Source organism: Maniola hyperantus, chromosome 18 (genome assembly GCF_902806685.2).
Source record: "Maniola hyperantus chromosome 18, iAphHyp1.2, whole genome shotgun sequence".
NCBI lineage: Eukaryota > Metazoa > Arthropoda > Insecta > Lepidoptera > Nymphalidae > Maniola > Maniola hyperantus.
This window is the reverse complement of record NC_048553.1, coordinates 11,498,665-11,521,947: the sequence shown is the minus strand read 5'-3', so window position 1 is coordinate 11,521,947 and position 23,283 is coordinate 11,498,665. Positions and strand designations below refer to the sequence as shown.

Genomic DNA, 23,283 nt, shown 5'->3' with positions numbered 1-23,283 from the left:
CAAGAGCCAATCTATCAAAGTTAAAATATTCTCAAAATTCACCAATACCGAAGTCAAGATTATTAATTAATAAGTAATCACTTTATTGAACGTCAAACAAGTTTATTAATAATATTTCCAAAATGTCAATAAGGTAATCCTATTCAAGATTGTACTTAAGCCATTAAAACTCGAAGGGTCCTCTCCCCTTTCAGGGGAATTCGGAGTAGGTTGAAATTCCATTACTTTGAAATTACTTAAGTGGAATTACGCTTAGGGTTTCTGAGAATATCCTCCAATCACCGATAGAGACTGTTCTCAATTAAAGTATTTCAAAAGACAAGGCGTTCGCGGTTGTAAAGCTTCCTTTCATCATCATCATCAGCCTGTGGACGTCCACTGTTGGTCATAGGCCTTCCCTAAAGAGCGCCACCACACCCGGTCCTCAGCCTTCCTCATCCAGCCACTTCCCGCCAGCCTCTTTATATCGTCGGTCCATCGTGCTGGAGGGCGTCCCACACTACGCTTGCTTAAACGCGGTCTCCACTCAAGGACTTTCCGGCTCCAACGGCGATCGCCTCTACGACAGGCATGACCTGCCCACTGCCACTTCAGATTGCTAATAGTTTGGGCTATGTCAGTGACCTTGGTTCTCCTGCGGATCTCCTCATTTCTGATCTTGTCCCTCAAGGAAACTCCTAACATAGCCCTCTCCATAGCTCGCTGAGCGACTTTGAATTTGTGGACAAGGCCGTTTGTTAATGTCCACGTTTCAGCACCATAGGTGAGGAGGAAGCTTCCTTTACGCCAGAGCAATTATTGCGCCGTACCATACTAGGCCGCATGGAAGGTAGGTATAATTATTGCCTACTTTTTCAGGCACTTTTTAAATTTTTCTCTCAGTAAGAACCATTCTCGGGAAGCTTCGAGTCTTCGCGTCTAAAATTTTTTAGTATCTGAAGACTAAAGTCTTCGAATAGTGCGTGTTACTAGTCATGCCATAGGATCTGAGACATGGTCGCTAGCTGGCGGATGGTGGTGACAGCTATGCTTGGAGTTTCTCTACGAGATCAAATAAAAAAAACAACCGGCCAAGTGGGACTCAGGCTCGCGCAACGAGGGTTCCGTACTACAGTCGTAATTTTTCGACATTTTGCACGATAATGTGATGAATAAGACAACAAAGTGAGGATCACTTTGTTGTCTTATTCATCACATCACATGATGGTAATGTGACGGTCAAGGCTCAACGTTTGTATGAAGACTTTTAAGAAATAATTTTAACCTTCCTAATTCCGCAACCATCAAATAAAATCAAGAGCCAATCTATCAAAGTTAAAATATTCTCAAAATTCACCAATACCGAAGTCAAGATTATTAATTAATAAGTAATCACTTTATTGAACGTCAAACAAGTTTATTAATAATATTTCCAAAATGTCAATAAGGTAATCCTATTCAAGATTGTACTTAAGCCATTAAAACTCGAAGGGTCCTCTCCCCTTTCAGGGCAATTCGGAGTAGGTTGAAATTCCATTACTTTGAAATTACTTAAGTGGAATTACGCTTAGGGTTTCTGAGAATATCCTCCAATCACCGATAGAGACTGTTCTCAATTAAAGTATTTCAAAAGACAAGGCGTTCGCGGTTGTAAAGCTTCCTTTCATCATCATCATCAGCCTGTGGACGTCCACTGTTGGACACAGGCCTTCCCTAAAGAGCGCCACCACACCCGGTCCTCAGCCTTCCTCATCCAGCCACTTCCCGCCAGCCTCTTTATATCGTCGGTCCATCGTGCTGGAGGGCGTCCCACACTACGCTTGCTTAAACGCGGTCTCCACTCAAGGACTTTCCGGCTCCAACGGCGATCGCCTCTACGACAGGCATGACCTGCCCACTGCCACTTCAGATTGCTAATAGTTTGGGCTATGTCAGTGACCTTGGTTCTCCTGCGGATCTCCTCATTTCTGATCTTGTCCCTCAAGGAAACTCCTAACATAGCCCTCTCCATAGCTCGCTGAGGGACTTTGAATTTGTGGACAAGGCCGTTTGTTAGTGTCCACGTTTCAGCACCATAGGTGAGGAGGAAGCTTCCTTTACGCCAGAGCAATTATTGCGCCATAGCATACTAGGCCGCATGGAAGGTAGGTATAATTATTTTCAACTAGCTGGCCCGGCGAACTTCGTACTGCCTACTTTACTAGGCAGTTTTTAAATTTTTCTCTCAGTAAGAACCATTCTCGGGAAGCTTCGAGTCTTCGCGTCTAAAATTTCTTAGTATCTGAAGACTAAAGTCTTCGAATAGTGCGTGTTACTAGTCATGCCATAGGATCTGAGACATGGTCGCTAGCTGGCGGATGGTGGTGACAGCTATGCTTGGAGTTTCTCTACGAGATCAAATAAAAAAAACAACCGGCCAAGTGGGACTCAGGCTCGCGCAACGAGGGTTCCGTACTACAGTCGTAATTTTTCGACATTTTGCACGATAATGTGATGAATAAGACAACAAAGTGATCCTATAAGGATTCCGTTTTTCCCTTTGAGGCAACCGTAAAAATGAGGAGATCCATACGAAAAGCGTATTGACCGACATAGCTAAACGGGTTGCGAATCTGAAGTGGCAATTGGCAGAGTATATAGTTTGAAAACACGATAGACGTTAGAGTCCCAAGGTGCTACGATGACGAGACACCGGAAAAAATAGCGTTGGAAGACTCCCATCTAGGTGGACAGAAACAAGTCGCATGTGGAAATCATCATCTCTACAAGAGATCTACATATTATGTCTAGCAGTAGACGTCAATCAGTTGATGATTCAGAAATTGAATCAAAATAGTCTGTATAGGGGGCAGATATGCCTACATTATACGAACGTTATGCTATTACCCCGTAACATCAACTGATTTCCAACAAATCTGCATACTAGAAGCAAAGCGAAATTTCCTATACGCGGTTCCAAAATCATTTCCATGTTTAGGCAGTGGTTCGACCGCCGCGCGAGAAAACGACTAAATTCGGCAATTTTCTCTCTCAAGAAACGCACAACAAATGTACATTTCGTGTAAACGAAAGAGATGCATACATCAAAAGTTGCTCTCTGACTGTTCACACTGCCGGCGGCGACTCGCTTTACTAGTTCACTTTCAAAAATAAACTCGCTCAACGATATTCGTTCAGCGACGCTCGCTCGCTTGTACACTTGTAACGCGCGCGCTGGTTTGCACAGGACTGAGCGACCGCGGAGGAATGGCGCGAGTAATCGCTCGTCGCACTTGCACACTCGCTTGCCTGGCGACAAAACTATCGAAACTTCACACTCGCTTCCGGCCGATCGCCAACTCGTTTAAGTCGTTACTCGTTTCTCGTTCATCGTCGGCAGTCGGACCACTGCCTAAGTTGGATTGTTCGAAATGTTCATTAAAATTCATCTGAGAATTTAGAACGGCCAGATTATGACGATTTTGCCATTATACCTTGCATTAAACCTCGTATATCTGAAAATCTATCCTTTGAAAAGCTGGTTAGGTCCATGCGGCTCTAGATACTTAGATAGTATCAGTAACATCTGGCAATAATCGTTACCGTTAGGTAGAAAATCGTTCTGACGTAGATAGTTACGTAGCTAGGATTTGTTCATCTTCTATATATATAAAATTCAAAGTCCTGACTGACTGACTGACTGACTGACATATATATCAACGCACAGCCTAAACCGCTGGTCCTAAAGACATGAAATTTGGAGGGTCTATTCTTTGTGAAGAGTAGGTATCCACTAAGAAAGGATTTTTCGAAATTTCACCCCTAAGTGGGTTAAATGGGGGATGGAAGTTTGTATGAAAGTCAGTCATTTTTCAAGTTATTTGCATGAAAATTGGTATTTGGGTTTTCGGTCACAAATGAAGAAATATGTGTTTCAGGATTTTTGAAAAATTCGCCCATAAGGGTGGTAAAATAGGGGATGTAAGTTTGTATGTGAAATCAACGCACAGCCTAAACCGCTGGTCCTAAAGACATGAAATTTGGAGGGTCTATTCTTTGTAAAGAGTAGGTATCCACTAAGAAAGGATTTTTCGAAATTCCACCCCTAAGTGGGTTAAATGGGGGATGGAAGTTTGTATGAAAGTCGGTCATTTTTCAAGTTATTTGCATGAAAATTGGTATTTGGGTTTTCGGTCACAAATGAAGAAATACGTGTTTCAGGATTTTTGGAAAATTCGCCCATAAGGGTGGTAAAATAGGGGATGTAAGTTTGTATGGGAAAGTTTTAATTATTGATATTATAATTGACTTGAAATTTGGAAAGTAGGTTTTTTCTTGAGGTTCGGTGTCAGCTAAGAAACGACTATGAAAGAAGAACGACTAAGAAAATCCCCCCCCTAAAGGAGTGAAATGAGGGTTGGAAGGTTATATAATGTGTTATTCGGTGCTGTTCAGAGTGCGTGTCCTGATGTTATAATGTTTGTTTCTGAAAAAAAATGCCATTTGTTTCCTGTAGACCACGCGGGCGAAGCCGCGGGCAGAAGCTAGTTTCTGATAAATTCTTAACAATAAAATTATAAACGCAATACGTATCTGTGTTAGTCTGTCTGTCTCCGTTACCTTTTCAAGGGTCGTCCGTGCATCCTATTTTGACGAAATTTGATGACAGATATATTATAGGCTATTTTGTATTCCGGAAAATCAAAAGTTATGTGTTATTTCTAGTTTTATTTACAATTAGAAAAAACTGGCCAAGTGCGAGTCAGGCTCGCGCAACGAGGGTTCCGTACTACAGTTGTATTTTTTCGACATTTTGCACGATAATTCAAAAACTATGATAAATAAAAATCTGTTTTAGAATCTACAGATGAAGACCTTTCACATGATACCCCACTTGATATAATGTAGTTATCTTACTGCGATATTTTAAGAACTAATTATTAGTTTATGTCCACAATTCAATTTTTTTGTATGATGTAACCACAAATTCGCGGTTTTCAGATTTTTCCCCAAATGTCTGCTATAAGACGTATCTACCTGCCAAATTTCATGATTCTAGGTCAACGGGAAGTACCTACCCTGTAGGTTTCTTGACAGACCGACAGACAGACAGACAACAAAGTGATCCTATAAGGGTTCCGTTTTTCCTTTAGAGGTACGGAATCCTAAAAATGAGGTAATACAAAAAAGAAACAAAAAACATACATCAGTTTCTCTAATTATTTACAAAAGAAAAACGGGTAGGTACACGGAAATTTATTTCATCTATAGGGCAAAAATATAACCCCACTCTACTTAATAATCATTGCTATTTCGGGCAGCCTTCTGTCAGCATCTGGTTTGTTAAGGTGTAGGGAGGCACCCGAGCAGAGCCTCTTATTTTATTGGCCATTAAACACCCTTAACGATGACGCCCAGCGGCGAGGATTGTTCTCATACTAAACATTTACGATTAGGGTTCCATATCTCAAAAGGAAAAAAGGAACCCGAATAGGGCCACTTCGTTGTCTGTCGTGTCTGTCAAGAAACCTATAGGGTACTTCCCGTTGACCTAGAATCATAAAACTTGGCAGCTAGTAAAATAAAATAAATATTATTATTTTTTCCATTAAACTTTTACAAGTAGGTACTTTTGAATGGTCAAATGCATCTTTTTTTTATTATTTTTTACTAGCTGACCCGGAAAACTTCGTACCGCCTTATAGTCGATTCTTTAAAATTTTTTTAATACTTTAAATTTTTCTCTCCGTTAGAACCATCCTCGTACTTAAAGGAATATTATAAAAAAAAAGAATTAGCGAAATCGGTTCAGCATGTTCTCGAGATTTGCGATCAGCAACACACTCAGCGATTCATTTTACTTGTACCTATTATCACAGAATAATATAATATTATTTATAGTATTCTGTTATAATATGTAGACTCATTAGTCGTCTTAAAATAATACGATTTCTGAGTTACATTATTGTTACAACGGTTCACGATGGAAGCGGCGAAAAACTCCCAGCTCGAAATAACGCACGGTTCGTTAAACAGTAATAAATATAACTTATTTATACTTGGAAATTAATTTCCTCTCTTAACAGAGTTAGTGAGTTCCTTGCTCGTTTTAATGCATACTACGTTATGGAATAAACTCAATATTGCCTAATCTTCTAAAATTCTAAATATTAATATGTTTTGTTGCGCGTATGGTATATTTGTCGCGTATGCTCGCGACTTCGTCCACGTGGACTACACAAATTTCAACCCCCTATTTCACCCCCTTAGAAGTTGAATTTTCAAAAATCCTTTCTTAACGGATGCCTACGTCATAATAGCTATCTTCATGCCAAATTTCAGCCCGATCCGTCCAGTAGTTTGAGCTGTGCGTTGATAGATCAGTCAGTCAGTCAGTCAGTCAGTCAGTCAGTCAGTCAGTCAGTCAGTCAGTCAGTCAGTCATTCAGTCATTCAGTCAGTCAGTCAGTCAGTCAGTCACCTTTTCGTTTTATATATTTAGATTAGGTGAATAGGATTAGCACTAATATAAAATATATTTAAACAATGAATTAATTAAAATCCAATACTGTAGTACAGTTCTACTTAAACGAGCTCAATTATTTATTAATTCGCATAAGAAATACGGTTAAAAATTCACTCACGTTTTCGAAGTGCCTTTCGAATAAATTGACAAAGAAAATATTATATTCGAATGATTCGAACACAATTTCTGTCTCTAAAATACATGACTTTTTTAGCTTTTATTAAGTAAGTAAGTCGAATTATTAAGAACCTTCACCTTGCCTTTGATTTTTTTTCAATAATTAATGACATTTGATATGATAACGACATAGTTAATTATTTAATATACAAGTATAATTAATAATTATTATGTACTGTGTAGTCTGTATGTCTATTAATGCGTATCTGGAGAATAATTTATATCTATACAAGTTTTTTTTCAAATCCTTGGTGTTATATTATAAGAGAGGGTTCATTCCTTGGATAACTGAGCAACTTTAGGCATTTACCCGAGGTTCTTTGTTTGTTTACGTGAACGGAACGTACTGAGTACCTACAGTGTAGTGTAACAAAACCTCGCTACTAGGCATCAAAATAGAGGGGAAATGGTTAATAACCAACGCAATTAACAAATGTGTCAACTACACCGATGACATGTGTGATATTGGCAGGTAAATTGGGTCACAGAAACTCATCTATTCATGAGTTTGGCTATGATGAGGTAAAATTACCTACGTGCTTGCCTACCATAATTTTAACCACAAAATATCTTGATCATCCCCAAAGATTATTAAGATTGGAAATAAACATATACGAAAAACTAACTTATGCTCGAGACTTCGTCCGCGTGGGCTACACTCAAACCTCTATTCATTTGCAAAAATTCTTTCTTAGCGGATGCCTAGATATCTGCATGCCAAATTTCAGCCCAATCCGTCCAGTAGTTTGAGCTGTGCGTTGATAGATCAGTCAGTCACCTTTTTCTTATATATATTAAGAAGATGAACAAGTTAAAAAACTGTTAAAGTGAAGAAGTTAAAAGGCTGTAGAGATAAGGTCGGCACCACACTGAGGTGGCGCCAGTTTATGTGCCATCAAAGACCCATAACGATGTGGCCCTGCCGCGAGAATCGTCCCCAATATAAACATTTACGATTTCTCCGTTAAATTGTTACACAAACGATTCCAGATGGGTTCGTTTTTCCTCTGTTAATCAGATAATATACGGAAAGAAATAATGAAGAGATAATATCACTATTCCTATACACTACCATTTGGCTGATAAAGGTGGGGGAACGGGACACTTTACTCTAATAAAAATTAGCACTTTAAACATCATATTTTACAAACGGATCTAGAAATCAAAAAATGATGTTCCCGCACCCACAGTATTTTTAAAAGACCTATTCAACGATACCCCACGCTATGGGGTAGACAAAAAAAAAACATCCCCACTTTACACGTAGGGGACACACACACTACCCAAAAAAAAATATTATCACAATCTTATTTCAGCACTTTGTCGGCGTGATTAATATTTATACTGATGCCAAATTACAGCTTTCTACCACTAATTACTAATAACCTCTGACATTAACCGAGGACGAACGGACGGACGGACGGACATGGCGAAACTATAAGGGTTCCTTGTTTACTATGGAACTCTAAAAATAACCGTCTTTCATACAAATTTTCATCCCCTATTTAACCCACTTAGGGGTGAAATTTCAAAAAATCCTTTCTTAGTGGATACCTACTCTTTACAAAGAACACACTCTCAAAATTTCATGTCTCTAGGACCAGCGGTTTAGGCTGTCCGTTGATTATAAGTCAGTCAGTCAGGACTTTGCATTTTATATATAGAAGACTATACAATACAATATGTTCAATATTGCATCAGAGAGTTTGTCAAAGTATAGTTTTAAATTAACAAATAAGTATAACTTGCTATTTTGCATGCAAATGAACAAAAACATTCCTGATTTAATTTTTGAAAACATTTAAATAGCAAACATCTGGCTTGTTGAATTCGCGCAAAAGTAAAGCGTTGACATTTTGTCGGCCATTAAATACCCATAACGATGTTGCCCCGCGGGGAGAGTTGTCCCCAAAATAAGGCCTTGGTCAGATACAACGCGTCACGTTGTATCTGATATTCAGGTCAGTTCCATGACATGCGATTAAATTTATGTCACAGTTACGGGCTGGCTCATTTTTTGCGCAACGGATCAGCCTGGCTGTCCAGCGCGGAAATGCAGCCAGTATTCTTGGCACCATTCCACGTGGTCATGATTTATATAGTAATTAGATAAGGCTAACTATGTTAGTTAAATAAGTTTTTTTGTGTAATTTATTTGGATTTGGCTTTTTAAAAATAAAAATTATCTTGTTACAAAAAAAAAAAAAAAAATTACCGTTAAAATTTGAATGTCGATAAAAGCAAAGTGTGCTGCACAAGGCTGAGTTTAGGTTTCAAACTTCAGGTCAATATTTTGCCTTTAACAGTAATATATTAAGACCTTTGTAAACTACCCATATTTAGCAAATAAAATTATTTCATTTCATTTCATTTCATGGAGCTATGATTACTGACCATAGGTGTGGACGGTAAAGAGATAGAAAAGTCATAGATTGACATTTCCATACAACCGTTAGTCAAAGTCAAGGCCTTTGTTCCAAATGGGTACCACTGCGAACTTTGTTATCAATTATTATTGAGTTTGATAAATAAATTGAGGTAATGGTGATAATTCATTACTTAATTTAAAACTAAAGCAGTGAGCTAGTAAATCACACCAAACCAATGAGTCGCCTCACGGCAACAGCACTAGGGATTTGTAGCACGATGAGTTACTTGTATTACAACGTTAAGAAGCTGCTTTGCTCTGCCATGACGCGTCTTACGTGACCAGGGCTTAAGAATTTACGATTTCTTCATTATATAATATCAAACAAAAATTCGAGTAGGAAATTCTCTTCGTCCCCAATGCTTTATAATGGTTCGGCGAGCAAAAGAATTTATTCTGAATTTCCAACTTTATTTCCCTTTATCATAATGGAGTCAGTGCGTTTCTTTGCTCGTTTAAATAAAGATCTTATTAAGAAGAAGAATTAGCTTATGCCTGCGACTTCGTCCACGTGGACTATACAAATTTCAAACCCCCGTGTTACGTAACCCTTTAGGTATTAAATTTTCAAAAATCCTTTCTTAGCGGATGTCTTAACTTAAATAGGCTTTAACGCTGAGAGCCTATATTTTCATTCAAAAATGAATTTAAATTCTAAAATTATTGACTTACTAGCTGATGCCCGCGACTTCGTCCGCGTGGATTTAGGTTTTTAACAATCCTGTGGGACCTCTTCAATTTTCCGAGATAAAAAGTACCCTATGTCATTCCCCGGGATGCAAGCTATCTCTGTACCAAATTTCGTCAGAATTGGTTAAACGGTTGAGCCGTGAAAAGCTAGCAGACAGACAGACAGACAGACACACTTTCGCATTTATAATATTAGTATGGAATAAACGGTTGAGTACGCTGCTTACCCCATAAAGTTCGTTATTTAATCTATAACTCCCTTATAAAACCCCACTTAGATTATCTAATCCAAGTCTGGGGATCAGCCGCTATTACTAATCTTAAAGTACTACAAACGGCACAAAATAAATTGATTAAAGTTTTATTCAATTATGATTTCTTAACATCAACAGAAAAAATATATAAAGAAACTAAATTAATGAATATAACTAATACTTACAAATATTACACTTGTATCTTAATCCGAAAACTACTATCAAAAGAAATACATTCAAATATAACCTTCACAATTAAAAATAAATATCCTCAATTACAACGATTAAGAAGTGCCAACAATATAATCTTACGCCCACCAAGGACTAATTATGGTAAACGAAATATTACTTTTGAAAGTGCTCAATTGTATAATAAACTTCCTAAAAATATTAAAGATTGCAAAAGTGTAAACATTTTTAAAAAACTACTCAAAGCCCATTTTAGCAGTTAAACTTAAACATAAATAATCTTATGAAATTAATTGCTAACTTATCAAGTAGAAACAATATTTTTTGTTGCCACATCTAGTAACTAGTTTTGAATGAATCTATGTAATCTTTGCAGTGAATCAGCCGTGGCTCGCGTCGTCCGTCGATCGACCCGCGATGCGTCGAATTTTGTTATGATAGTGCTTTAAAATTTTAAAACTACCTACTAGTGTAATTATTATAAAATAATATCATACTTAACATGTACCTACTAGAAATTAGAAATGTATATAACCTATGATTACCTACTTAACCTATTTTAATTCTGTGCGCTTTAAGATACAATTTTGTAACCCACTTTTTAATAGCCTGTAAGTTCCATGTAAGTGGAAATTTCTTTATGGAACAATAAATGTCTTAAACCAGAAACCAGAGCCATGAAAAGCTAGCAGACAGACAGACAGACACACTTTCGCATTTATAATATTAGTATGGATTACCAAAAACGTGTCAAAGTTTCAGTTTCACAAGTGCTGCAGTGCAATAAACTAAATAAATAGGCTTTAACGCTGAAAACTTATTTCATTGAAAAATGAATTTGAAATGAAAAATGTTGACTTGAAATTGAATCTTTTCAATCCCCGCTTTAAAGCTAGCCTTTCACGACGCAAACGTTCAGCAAAGTGCGGTTTAATCCCGCCACTGTCACTCCAAAACCTGTAACTGGACAAATGTGAGCGCACCGAATTAGTTTTTAGTCAGGCTCCGACCCAAAAACACTAAGGGCCGGTTGTTTCAAACCATTGGTCTTCGTAAGATACGTTCGTTAAAATTTAACAGACGTAGACGAACTTTAACATCTGTTAATTTAAGTGCGTTGCTTCATTGTACAAAAAACTGTTCGTCATTGTTAATTTGGTTGCGAAACTAACCCTAAAAATTAACTTACTTCTCCGTATCCTTTTTTTATTTCATTTTAAGTATATTAAATTATATACATAGTTATTAATATTGCTACTTCGCATTTTAAACACTTTTTCTTTCTTACAAATTCTCTTTCATCTTCAAAAAAACTACCATTAAAAGCTTTGAATTAAATTGATTCCATTATAATTTGTAAATAAAATATTCCGTTTGTAAGAAGTATGAAGTTACGAACTGATTTGACGATCACCAATGGCGCCAGCACTGGTTAACGTAAACGTAACTTTTTAACGAACGTTAGCGCTAATAGATGCTGAATCAACGCTTTTTCTTTACTTACGTTCGTTAGCGCCATATTTAAAGGTTACGTGTCCGTCAAAGTTTGTTGAAACAACCGGCCCTAACAAGGCTTTAATTACACTCCGCCAGCCGCTAAAGGGTTAGTTTAAGTTTGCATATATCGAAAACGTTTAACTATTTCGAATATCGAAACAATAAATTGGTATTGTTACTAAAAAAATTATAAAATACGTTTGTCTATACGGTCCACAGTCAACTGTACAACTTGCACAATCATCATTAACTTACTTTTTTCTGTACCACATAATAATGATCAACTCGTCGCTACTGAGCACAGGGTCTCCTCTCAGAATGAAAATGGTTTGGCCATAGTCTACTAGGCTGGTCAAATGCGGATTAGCAGACTTTACACATTTTTGAGAACATTATGGAGAAATCTCAGGCATGGATAGAAAGTCAGCATGTTTGCTACCTGGGGACGGTAAACGGTCTAAATATCTTAACAGGTCTAGAAATTGTAATAGGTAGCTCATACTTAAACCAACGTATCAAAGTTGTTTTAAAAAATAACCTTTATAAAATCAAGCGCGCTAGAAACACGGTAATCTAAATATACTTTTACGCTGAAAGCCTATTTCATTGAAAAATGAATTTAAAATGAAATATGTTGACTTGAAATTGAATCTTTTCAATCCCCGCTTTAAAGCTAGCCTTTCACGACGCAAACGTTCAGCAAAGTGCGATTTAATCCCGGCACTGGCCCCGATTCTCTAGTCTCTCTCTAAACTAAATTTAGAGTATCTGCATCCTTTTCTTTTTACTAATGCTAAAAAAGGAACGGAACATGACTTTCACATTTAAAGACTCTAAATTTTAGTGCACAATACAAATTTAAACAGTAGGTTCGCGAGTGCGTGCTAAAATCACGGGTTTTACCATCTAAAAATTAAATTTAGAAATGTCAAACTGCTTCTGTCCTTTTCATATTACAATAGTAAGAAGAGGGTGCGAATACTCTAAAATTAGGTTGTGCTTAGAATCGGTGCCAATAGTGGGGTCGATTCTCTTGTACACAATATCTAAACTAAACTAAATTAATAGGTCTAAATCTAGTGCTATCCTTTTCCGCAAGCAACATTATGAAAGGGATAGCAATAGACTTAGACGTGCTATTTTACTTTAGTTTAGAGATTGTGTACAAAGGAATTAGCCACATTGTCACTCCAAAACCTGTAACTGGACAAATGTGAGCTCACCGAATTAGTTTTTAGTCAGGCTTCGACACAAAAACACTAACAAGGCTTTAATTACTCTCTGCCAGCCGCAAGAGGGTTAGTACTAGTTTGCGCATATTGACAACGTTGAACTATTTCGAATATCGAAACATTGTAATTTGGTATTGTTACAAAAACTTTCATCATCACCAACTGATAGACTTGCACCGCTAGATATCTTGGCTCTTGTAGAGACTTTTGTATGCCACGGTCTTGCACGGGCCGAATCCTGTGGCTTCCTGCAATTTGATGTCGTCTGTCCACCTAGTGGGCGTCTTCCAACTCTGCGCTTTCCAATACGAGATCGACAATCTAGCACCTTGGGAGTTGGGACCCCGGCAGACTAATTACGAATTAGTTTTTAGTCAGGCTCCGACCCAAAAACACCAACAAGGCTTTAATTACACTCTGCCAGCCGCCAGAGGGTTAGTACTAGTTTGCACATATTATTGTTATCGAAAACGTTGAACTATTTTATCAAAACACTTATACACTGGTCTTATTACAAACATTTTAGCCGATTTAAAATACGATAAACTGGCTGTACGGTCCACAGTTCATCGTATAACTTGCACAATCATCATTAACTTATTTTTTATTCATTTCACACTAGCGAATGCCTGCAACTTCACTTGTGTGGATTCAGATTTATAAAATCCCGTGGGATTTTTTCATTTTCCGGGATAAGCAATCTGTCCTTCAATTACGCCACAAGGGAGCAACAGATCTACATATTTTTGCATGAAAATAAAGACCTGTAGAGTGACATCACCATCAACCGACGTCCACTGCTGGACATAGGTCTCTTGTAGGGACTTGCGCCGCCTGAATCCAGTGGCTCCCTGCGACTCATCTGATGTCGTCCGTCCACCTAGTGGAGGGTCTTCCAACACTACGTCTTCAGAGTGACATTTAAACCACTTTTATTCCAAAAAATCAAAGAGTTCCTACAGAATTCTTAAAAACTTTCAATAATCGGTAGCACTATTAATACTTATGAATGACTTTATAAGTAACTAAATTAATTTTATATTCTGACTTTAGAGCTTCGATGTTCGACAACAAAGTCAAGTCGTACTAAGTCCTCGGTTCACGTAACGTGTAATAAGTTAATAACGCACGACTTCGATACTGCTGTATCAGCTTCAATGTTGTACATGCATAAGTTTATTGTTATATTGCTTTTAGGATTTTGATTTAGACCTCCATTCAAACTAGCGAGCTAAGGATTAATAATTATCTTAAGTTTTTTGATCCAGCGGTTTAAAAGTAGGTATAAATAAATAAAAATAGCTTTATTTTCTCCTTACAATATTTTTCTTATTACTAATATACAGTGCATAATTAACAAAAAAAAAAAAAAGAATTATTAGTAGGTTAGTAAACTATGTTTCTTATTCTTAAATAACTATGTTAGTATAATGGGTTTCATTGTAAGGACCGCCTAGGGCGGTAAAAGCAGGTAGATACTACTAAATCGTTGATAGTAGATTATTTGGCTCCTAAGAATGACATGCTTATATTTTAACTAGCTTATGTTATGTAAATTTCAACCCCAGAATAACCAACTCTTGCTAGGACGCAAGAGGGCGACACTGTCTGTGGTCGGTGTGGAGCTGGCTGTGCGGTGTTCCGTGTACATTACATTACATCCAGTTGTGAGATCGAAAGTGTGTTTTATTAGAGAAATAGACATTACAGTGATGTGTGGCACAGTTTTGAAAATAAACGTCTTTTCTTTCTTTCAAACCCCTATTTTACCCCTTTTGGGATTGAATTTTCAAAAATCCTTTCTTAATGGATGTCTACGTCATAATGGCTATCTGCATGCCACATTTCAGCCAGATACGTCCAGTAGTTTGAACTGTGAGTTGATAGGTCAGTCAGTCAGGCACCTTTTCCTTTTATATATGTATTTAGATACGAGTATAATATGATTGAAAAAAGATTAACTTTTCAGCATTTGGTTCTGTTCTTCTTATCAAACAATCTCAATTCTGGAACCCTGTTTATGTTGAGGTACCTACCCCATGCCTCGTTGGCTCCGTTTTATTTGATTGCTTGCGTTTAGGTTTTCCTCCCTCTAATTTCCTTTTATTTGGCTGTTGGGGCTGAATATTATCTTCTAACAACTCTTATAGCCGTTTTTATAGCCATCGAGTTAGTAAAGGACCGAATAATTGTCATGACAATCGAATTTTTAAATCTTCAAAATCAAAATCTATAGGGATCTATAAATATATTATCATCTTTAAAAATGAATGGGCTCTATGAGTGTTTGGTTTATTACCCTTATTGTTTACGTGTCATGTTGAATGTCCTATTGTTATTGCTAATGACGGTCTCAAATGGAAACACGCCAGTTTATTTTGAATGCACTATACCTATACTAGTATAGATAGTTAGGTACCTAATTGGATTTGAAAACGTGTACAGCACAGTATGGAAATTCCCAAACAGTTTATACTGGATAAACGGTCACCACAACGGAGTTGGAACAAGTTTGGTCTAATTTGGTAGTGTCTGGCTCGATGCACTATTTATACGAACGGATACGAAGCCACGTTACACTAAACTCTGGCTGGCTACTCTAGGCTCTAACTAGTCTCAAGTCGCTTTTAGGTTCATTTCAAAACCTTGTGTTATGTCATGCTTACATTTCTGTATTTATTTGTGGAATGGACAGTCACTTTAACTTTATGATATCATATGATGTACTAGCTGATGTTGATGAACTCTTTGATTTTCCGGGATAAAAGATCACCACCAGGGCATAAAGTTACTCGGTGCCCCACCCGGGCAAGAAAGCCACGCTTGGGAGCCCAGACCCTTCGGTCAAACTAAGAAAACCCGTGCAGCATTGCACCAGTGCAAACAAGAACGTCAGAGAATTCAAGAAATAAGGCCATGACTTTAATTAAAACTCTGTGGCGGTTAAATTACCCATATTTTACACGCATGGTTTTAAACACCGGCAAACTTAACTCAATAATTCTTCATTTCTCAAGTGAAATATAGTATCGTTTGCAAACTTTATATGCAAGAATAAACAAGCGGTAAATCGTTTCAAAGTAGTCTTCTGGGGGTATGTGCTGAGGAAGTTTGTAACAAGTTTATCCAGTGCATTCAGGGGCATGCTACGGGTATATTTTCTCGGAACGCCTTTTGAATGCTAACTAAGGCCGATGATTACCTTCCTAGCGCCAAAGAATAAACCATTACTACATAAAGAAGTGAAACTCTCTCCTTCCCCGCTCGCAACGTACGTAAGACTAATAGAATAGAATAGAATAAAATAGAATAGAATACTATTTATTTTATTAAACTTTTACAAGTAATTTTGGATCATCAAATGCATCTACCACTGGTATACGGAATGTCTTACTAGTATCTATTAGGTATGTTTAAAGGGGCAATACTTTGTATGGTGAAAGTGGCGTATGAACGTTACTTCCGTCTGAAATAAGACCTGAATTATGTACTCTCAAGCAATCTTTCAAGTCGCACATAAAGAAGTTTTATAAAGGTTTCAACAAATGCAAATTAGTTCTGGAATAAACAACCCTGGTAACAAGGCGCCCTTTTTTTGGAGCACGCTCGTACATTACGCGGCCGAAAGTAATGTACATAGACCTTTAGAAGGAGATAGCAGATTTGTAGATAGGGGGTCTCTGTCGTTGAGACCGACAAAACGTCATGTAGGTATGAGTGACAGAGACAACGCTCTACAAAGCCGAAATGTCATTCTAAAGGCCGATGTACATTACTTTCTGCCGCGGACTGCATGTGTCAAGAGGTGCGTGTTACCAGCACAAGATTACGAATTTGTCTTCACTTTTTAAAATAAACTGGTATGACCTTTGCCTATCTGTAATTACATGTCTATGTCTTCATACTATATTTCTATTCATTTATTTACGTATCTAAATATATAAAAGAAAAAGGTGACTGACTGACCGACTGATCTATCAACGCACAGCTCAAAATACTGGACGGATCGGACTGGGCATGCAGATATAGCTATTATGATCGCACAGGCATCCGCTAAGAAAGAATTTTTTGAAAATTCATCCCCTAAGGGGGCGAAATAGAGGTTCGAAAGTGTAGTCAACGCGGACGAAGTCCGGACTAAGCATAAGCTAGTTTTTCATATATTTTATATCCAATCTTAATAATCTTTTGGGGATTATCATCATGATCAACCCATCGCCGGCTCACTACAGAGCACGGGTCTCCTCTCAGACTGAGAAGGGTTTTGGCCATAGTCTACCACGCTGGCCATGTGCGGATTGGTAGACTTCACACACCTTTGAGAACATCACGGACTAGAGAAATAGAACATTATGGAGAACTCTCAGGCATGCAGGTTTCCTCACGATGTTTTCCTTCACCGGTAAATTTAATTAATTAAAACGCACATAACTCTGAAAAGTTAGAGGTGCGTGCCCGGGATCGAACCCCCGACCTCCGATTAGAAGGCGGACGTCCTAACCACTAGGCTATCACAGCTTGATCTTGATGAGATTTAATAATCTTTTGGGGATGATCAAGATATTTTGTGGTTAAAATTATGGTAGGCAAGCACGTAGGTAATTTTACCTCATCATAGCCAAACTCATGAATAGATGAGTTTCTGTGACCCAATTTACCTGCCAATATCACACATGTCATCGGTGTAGTTGACACATTTGTTAATTGCATTGGTTATTAACCATTTTACCTCTATTTTGATGCCTAGTAGCGAGGTTTTGTTAAACTACACTGTAGGTTTTTTTTTTTTTTTATTCAGATACAAGTTAGCCCTTGACTGCAATCTCACCTGATGGTAAGGGATGATGCAGTCTAAGATGATAGCGGGCTAACCTGGAAGGGATATGGCAGTTATGGGCGCTAACTACGTTCCGTTCACGTAAACAAACAAAGAACCTCGGGTAAATGCCTAAAGTTGCTCAGTTGTCCAAGGAATGAACCCCCTTAAAACATCAAGGATTTGAAAAAAAAAATACTTGTACCTACAGATATAAATTATTCTCCATCAGATAGGAAACGTAAGATGCATGCGTGTAAGCACACATTACATAGGTTTAATTTCTAAATTTCTGATCTGGTCTGGTGGGAGGCTTCGGCCGTGGCTAGTTACCACCCTATCGGCAAAGCCGTGCCGCTAAGCGATTTAGCGTTCCGGTACGATGCTGTGTAAAAACCAATACCCTTCCAGGTTAGCCCACTTCCATCTTAGACTGCATCATCACTTACCACTGGGTGGAATTGCAGTCAAGGGCTAACTTGTATCTGAATAAAAAAAAGAGGTAGATATTGGTATTTGGTGCGATGCTTACGCACTTTTGGATCAAACGACACCTACAAGCATGCTTTAAAATATGTCCCGTTAGCAGTCTACAGAAGTCATTGTATATGAGCAACAATGACTAAAGCAATTCACTTCACATTTCACATTAAAGTAAAAACAGCAAGATCATAAGGCAAGTCGTATGGAAGACAAATTTAATTAAGCTCGAGGGGAGTACAGTACGCTTAGTACATGATTTTATGTTTTACCGACGTTGATAGTATTCGACTGTCGAAATACTTCCCCGTAATAATAAACTGGATCTTAATGACCTTGTTTTAAAGCTTAAGTTGGTCTGCACATCTACAGCCAGCGCTCCAAGTGGAAACGTTGCGAAATTAAAATCAGTGGCATTGAATTTTTGACATCAATTCAAGGCTCTGTAGGTCCATTTTACTCTGAAGTTATTGTGTTTCGACTCTCGAATTCTAGCAACTTTGGTGAGACGTAAAATTTTATATTAAGCGTACTGCTGTTTATTGTTATGCTCGTGTGACTACCTTGAGTTTAACAAGTGCACTGAGTTTCTTAAGTGGGCTCAGTTCGGTGCTTTCTTCATACAAACGTAGGAGGGTAATTACTACATTATTTGATATTGTATGCTCAAAACTAAGTATTATATCGATTAATATCGTCATTATCTAGGTTTATTGATATATGAAACATTGAAAAAAATATTTGTTTTAAAGTTACGAGCCTCAAAAGATTCCTATTTTAACACAAAATTTATGACAACTTTGGGCGTAAATAAATAAGATTAGGTATGAAAATTATAAAGGAATTTAACACTAGACATAGTTTATTTATTCATTAGTTGAAATCACTATACTTTGCAAACATAAAGCTAGTAGTTTTTTCTCAAAAATACACCGAAATCAAGGGTTTAGGAAAACCTAAACCCTTGATTTCGGTGAAAATCATCGGGCCTCTCACCTTTCTCATACAATGTCAAGTGAAAAGCAAACAGGTTCGGTCGAGCGTACTGCGTCACCTTTAGGTCTCTAGACGTCCTAACCACTAGGCGAACACAGTTTTTTTTTCACGACCATTAGGAGAAAAACCAGTTTTATTCGATTGATATACAACCAATGTCAATAAAATTTCGTATTTACGTTCAACATTTAATACACTAAGGGATTTCGGTATTGTTTTATGTGATGCGTGGCACAGTTTTGTAAATTAAAAGTCTTTTCTTTCTTTCTTTCTTTCTTTCTCTAGTATGATTTTGCTGTAGTATAATTTGCTATAGTAGTAGAGTAAAGTAAATAAAGCCGTGATATCGGTGGGCAGGACGTCCGCCTCATATTCGGGGGGTCGGGGGTTTGATCGCGGGCACCACAGACCACCACCTATAGATGCCTAATAGCCGGACAGCCCCGACAGCTTAGGCAGTTGCTTAGCATAAAAGTACCATAAAAGTTATTTAATCACGCCGTAACAGAGCAACGGATCAGCGTGATTTTTGCACGGATATAGTTAAAGACCTGGAGAGTGACATAGGCTACTTTTTATTCCGGAAAATCAAAGAGTTCCCGCGAGATTTTAGAAACCTAAATCCATGCGGTAGAATTCGCGGGTATCAGCTAGTCTACCAATCTAAATATATAAAAGAGAAATACCACTCACTCACTCACTGACTGACTGACTAATCACGAAATCTCAGGAACTATAAAGCCTACAAACTTGAAATTTGGAAGGTAGGTTCTTTCTAGGATGTAGGGGTTTTGAAAAATCCCCCCCCTAAGGGTGTGAAAGGTGGGGTCGAAGGTTGTATGAAAGTTCTATGTTTTTGAAGTTAGAGACATTGTAACAATCATGGACTCCCATACTAATGGTCTCCCATACTAATAAAGCAATAGGAAAATTTGTTGAAAAGAGTATTAAAATATTAGGTTAAAGTTTATAAAATCAGTTTAGTAGATTATAATAATGCTGTACTAACACATAAAAAACATAAAATAACTATTTTAGAAGGTCAAATTTACAAAACGTTATAAACACTCGTATAACGAGGAAAACTGCAGTTGGGAAGGTAGTACATGGGAACGACCCAGCGGTCGATGCCTAAATGCCAAATGAGTTGTCGCGGGTGTTGACGGACCACCGGCACGGCGGTGCTTGCATACATTTAGTGCTAAGTGCAAGGAAACGTGCACAGAAGGAACACGTTCTTATCTGTAGGGCTACGCATGTGTCTGAAACTAGAATTGAATTGACAAGAGACACAGATAGGTCTGTTGATCTCTATGTAAAACTAATATTGCTTGGAGTTCTGCACTCTTCTGATGGCTTTTATAAATACAAATACATAAACCAACTTTAGCGTTTGAAGACACTCATGCGAGAGAGGGTCGGAGCGCTCTGATGTTTGTACGTCCTGCCTAAAGGAAATCCTAGCGTCTCAGTGCTCTGAGAATCTTTGCTAAAGTGATTTCGAACGTGAAATATTTTATCGCTTACATGTATAATACAAATACATCTACAAACTAAAATTGTGTTGGGATAGTTATAATATATCCTTCTGAATGGCAATAATATATTAATACAAATGCATACACGACAAACTCGAAGGATTGGGGTCTGGCCTGCGAATATAGCTCGTTTCGGCGATACCGTAGTGCTGCCGCTCATCCTTGCGATCTTCTAAAGATCAACTGTGGGAATGCACCACGATAAAAATGCAACTCATGTTCATATTCATGATCATTATCATTATCGTAATCGTCTATTCTCGATCGAACATAAGCGGGACGCACCGCTTTAAATAGTATGCTTGCATACGTTGCGCTATACAAAAAATGATGACGTGTTGTGGGGGGGGGGGGAACTACTGTTCGTTGGTATTTCATGAGATAAATTGCTCTCTCAATAACTTGAGAAACCAAGAACAACTACAATTTTTGGTACATGAATAATAAAAAAAAAAAAAAAAAAAAAAAACAAATGATGGGATACTAAGGGAAGGTAGAAGTTCACCGTTGATGGCGTGGCGGAGCGATCAACCATCATTTATCTTTTAATCTCTTCACCCATAAGGTAAATGATGCCAATACACAAAGCTCTTCTCCTGCTTCACCGGAGAACAGCTTGCACACGTCTAATAAATTCGGGTTTTCACTAATGTGTTCATCTCGTTGATTACGGCATGATTCTATCTTGTTGTCCATACAAACTAAAGGAAGAATTAATTATTTAGATTCATGCTTAATAGGACTCAATACGTGAACCAACGAATTATTGATTAGACAAATCCAATACACGAACGCACGTTTCAAAATAATATGTTAGTTTTCAATGCGCGAACACATACTTTCAAAGCCCGAACGTGGTAGACAGTTGAATTTCAATACGCGAACAACCGGATGATTGATTAGACAAATCCAATACACGAACGCACGTTTCAAAATAATGTGTTAGTTTTCAATATGTGAACACCCACTTCCTTTGCTCAAACCCCGTAAAGTCATTTGTCTGATGAACTCATTACTTCTGATACTCTAAAAGTTCTTGGTTTATTATGGGCACAACACTGCCAAAAGATCCTTCTGCTAGATGATGCACGTGCCACTTTAAAAATAAATTAGAAGTAACATTTGTAGGTAGTTCAGTAAGTGAGGTAGGGCAGGGTTTTCTTTAGGTAGGACCACAGGTTAGTTACAACATGAAAATCGACATTTAGGTTATTAGCTTTAAATAATAAAAATCAAATTAAGGGTGGTAAAATTTATAGATTTTTTTTAACCATTGTTATTTTTACTTGAAATTTGAAACGTAGGTTCTTTCTAGGGGGTAGGTATCAGATAAGAAAGGATCTAACTAAATTCACCCCCTAAGGGGGTGAAATGGGGGTTGAAAAGTTATATGAAAATCCTATGTTTTTGAAGTTAGAGATATGAAAATTGGCATTTAGGTGTCCTGGGTTCCGTGCCTCAAGGTGAGACTGAGTGAGTAGGTAAGTGAGGCCTTTTGCAGCGGGAAAATTTCAGATCTCATGAGAAACCAGAACTTTTACGCGGACGAAGTCGCGGGCAACTGCTAGTAATAAAATAAAATCAAGACGAGCAACATGACAACTCTTAATTAAAATCATATACCCGTAATATACCGAAGTACTTATATGTGTAAAATTTTAATGAACAAGCATATCCAAGACGTTTACACTCTGCATACTCTGTCGCTGTCTCAAATTGCTTCAAGTTGGCTTATAAAGTCGCGCACATACTCGTTTGAATACGTGCTGAGTTCATAAGTGGCAATGATAGTTAAAATTAACATTATAATAGAGGAAACTCCTTTGTTACTACTAGTTGTTGCGACTTCTGCTGGAGTTGAATTTATGCATTTTATTTTTTTTTCTTTTTAGGGTTCCGTACCTGAAAAGGAAAAACGGAACCCTTATAGGATCACTTTGTTGTCTGTCTGTTTGTCTGTCTGTCTGTCTGTCGGTCGGTCTGTCTGTCAAGAAACCTACTTCCCGTTGACCTAGAATCATGAAATTTGACAGGTAGGTAGGTCTTATAGCAGACATTAGGGGAATAATCTGAAAACCGTAAATTTGTGGTTACATCATACAAAAACAAATTAAAGTGGTGATGAACTAGAATTAGTATTTTCAATATTCCAAGTAAGATAACTATCTATATCAAGTGGGGTATCATAATATGAAAGGGCTTTACTCGTGCATTCTAAAACAGATTTTTATTTATTTTTATGCATCATAGTTTTTGAATTATCGTGCAAAATGTCGAAAAAATACGACTGTTGTACGGAACCCTCGTTGCGCGAGCCTGACTAGCACTTGGACGGTTTTTTTACACAGGACTAAGTTTTCTGACATTAAAAGAATTCTACGTCTCTATAAAGATACCTAACTGATTAACGACTAGATTCACGGATCTAGACTAGAACTGAAACTAGTGCGGCTTACTTTGACTTATCTTTTTTAGGGTTCCGTACCTCAAAAAGAAAAAAGGA

General features: G+C 37.7%; 1 protein-coding gene across 5 annotated transcripts in view; it reads right to left on the bottom strand.

Annotated features, from left to right (window-relative positions):
- Window positions 1–23,283, bottom strand: part of LOC117990491 (neural cell adhesion molecule 1-like) — a 165,024-nt gene that overhangs the window by 34,078 nt on the left and 107,663 nt on the right. The gene's annotated exons all lie outside the window — the stretch shown is intronic.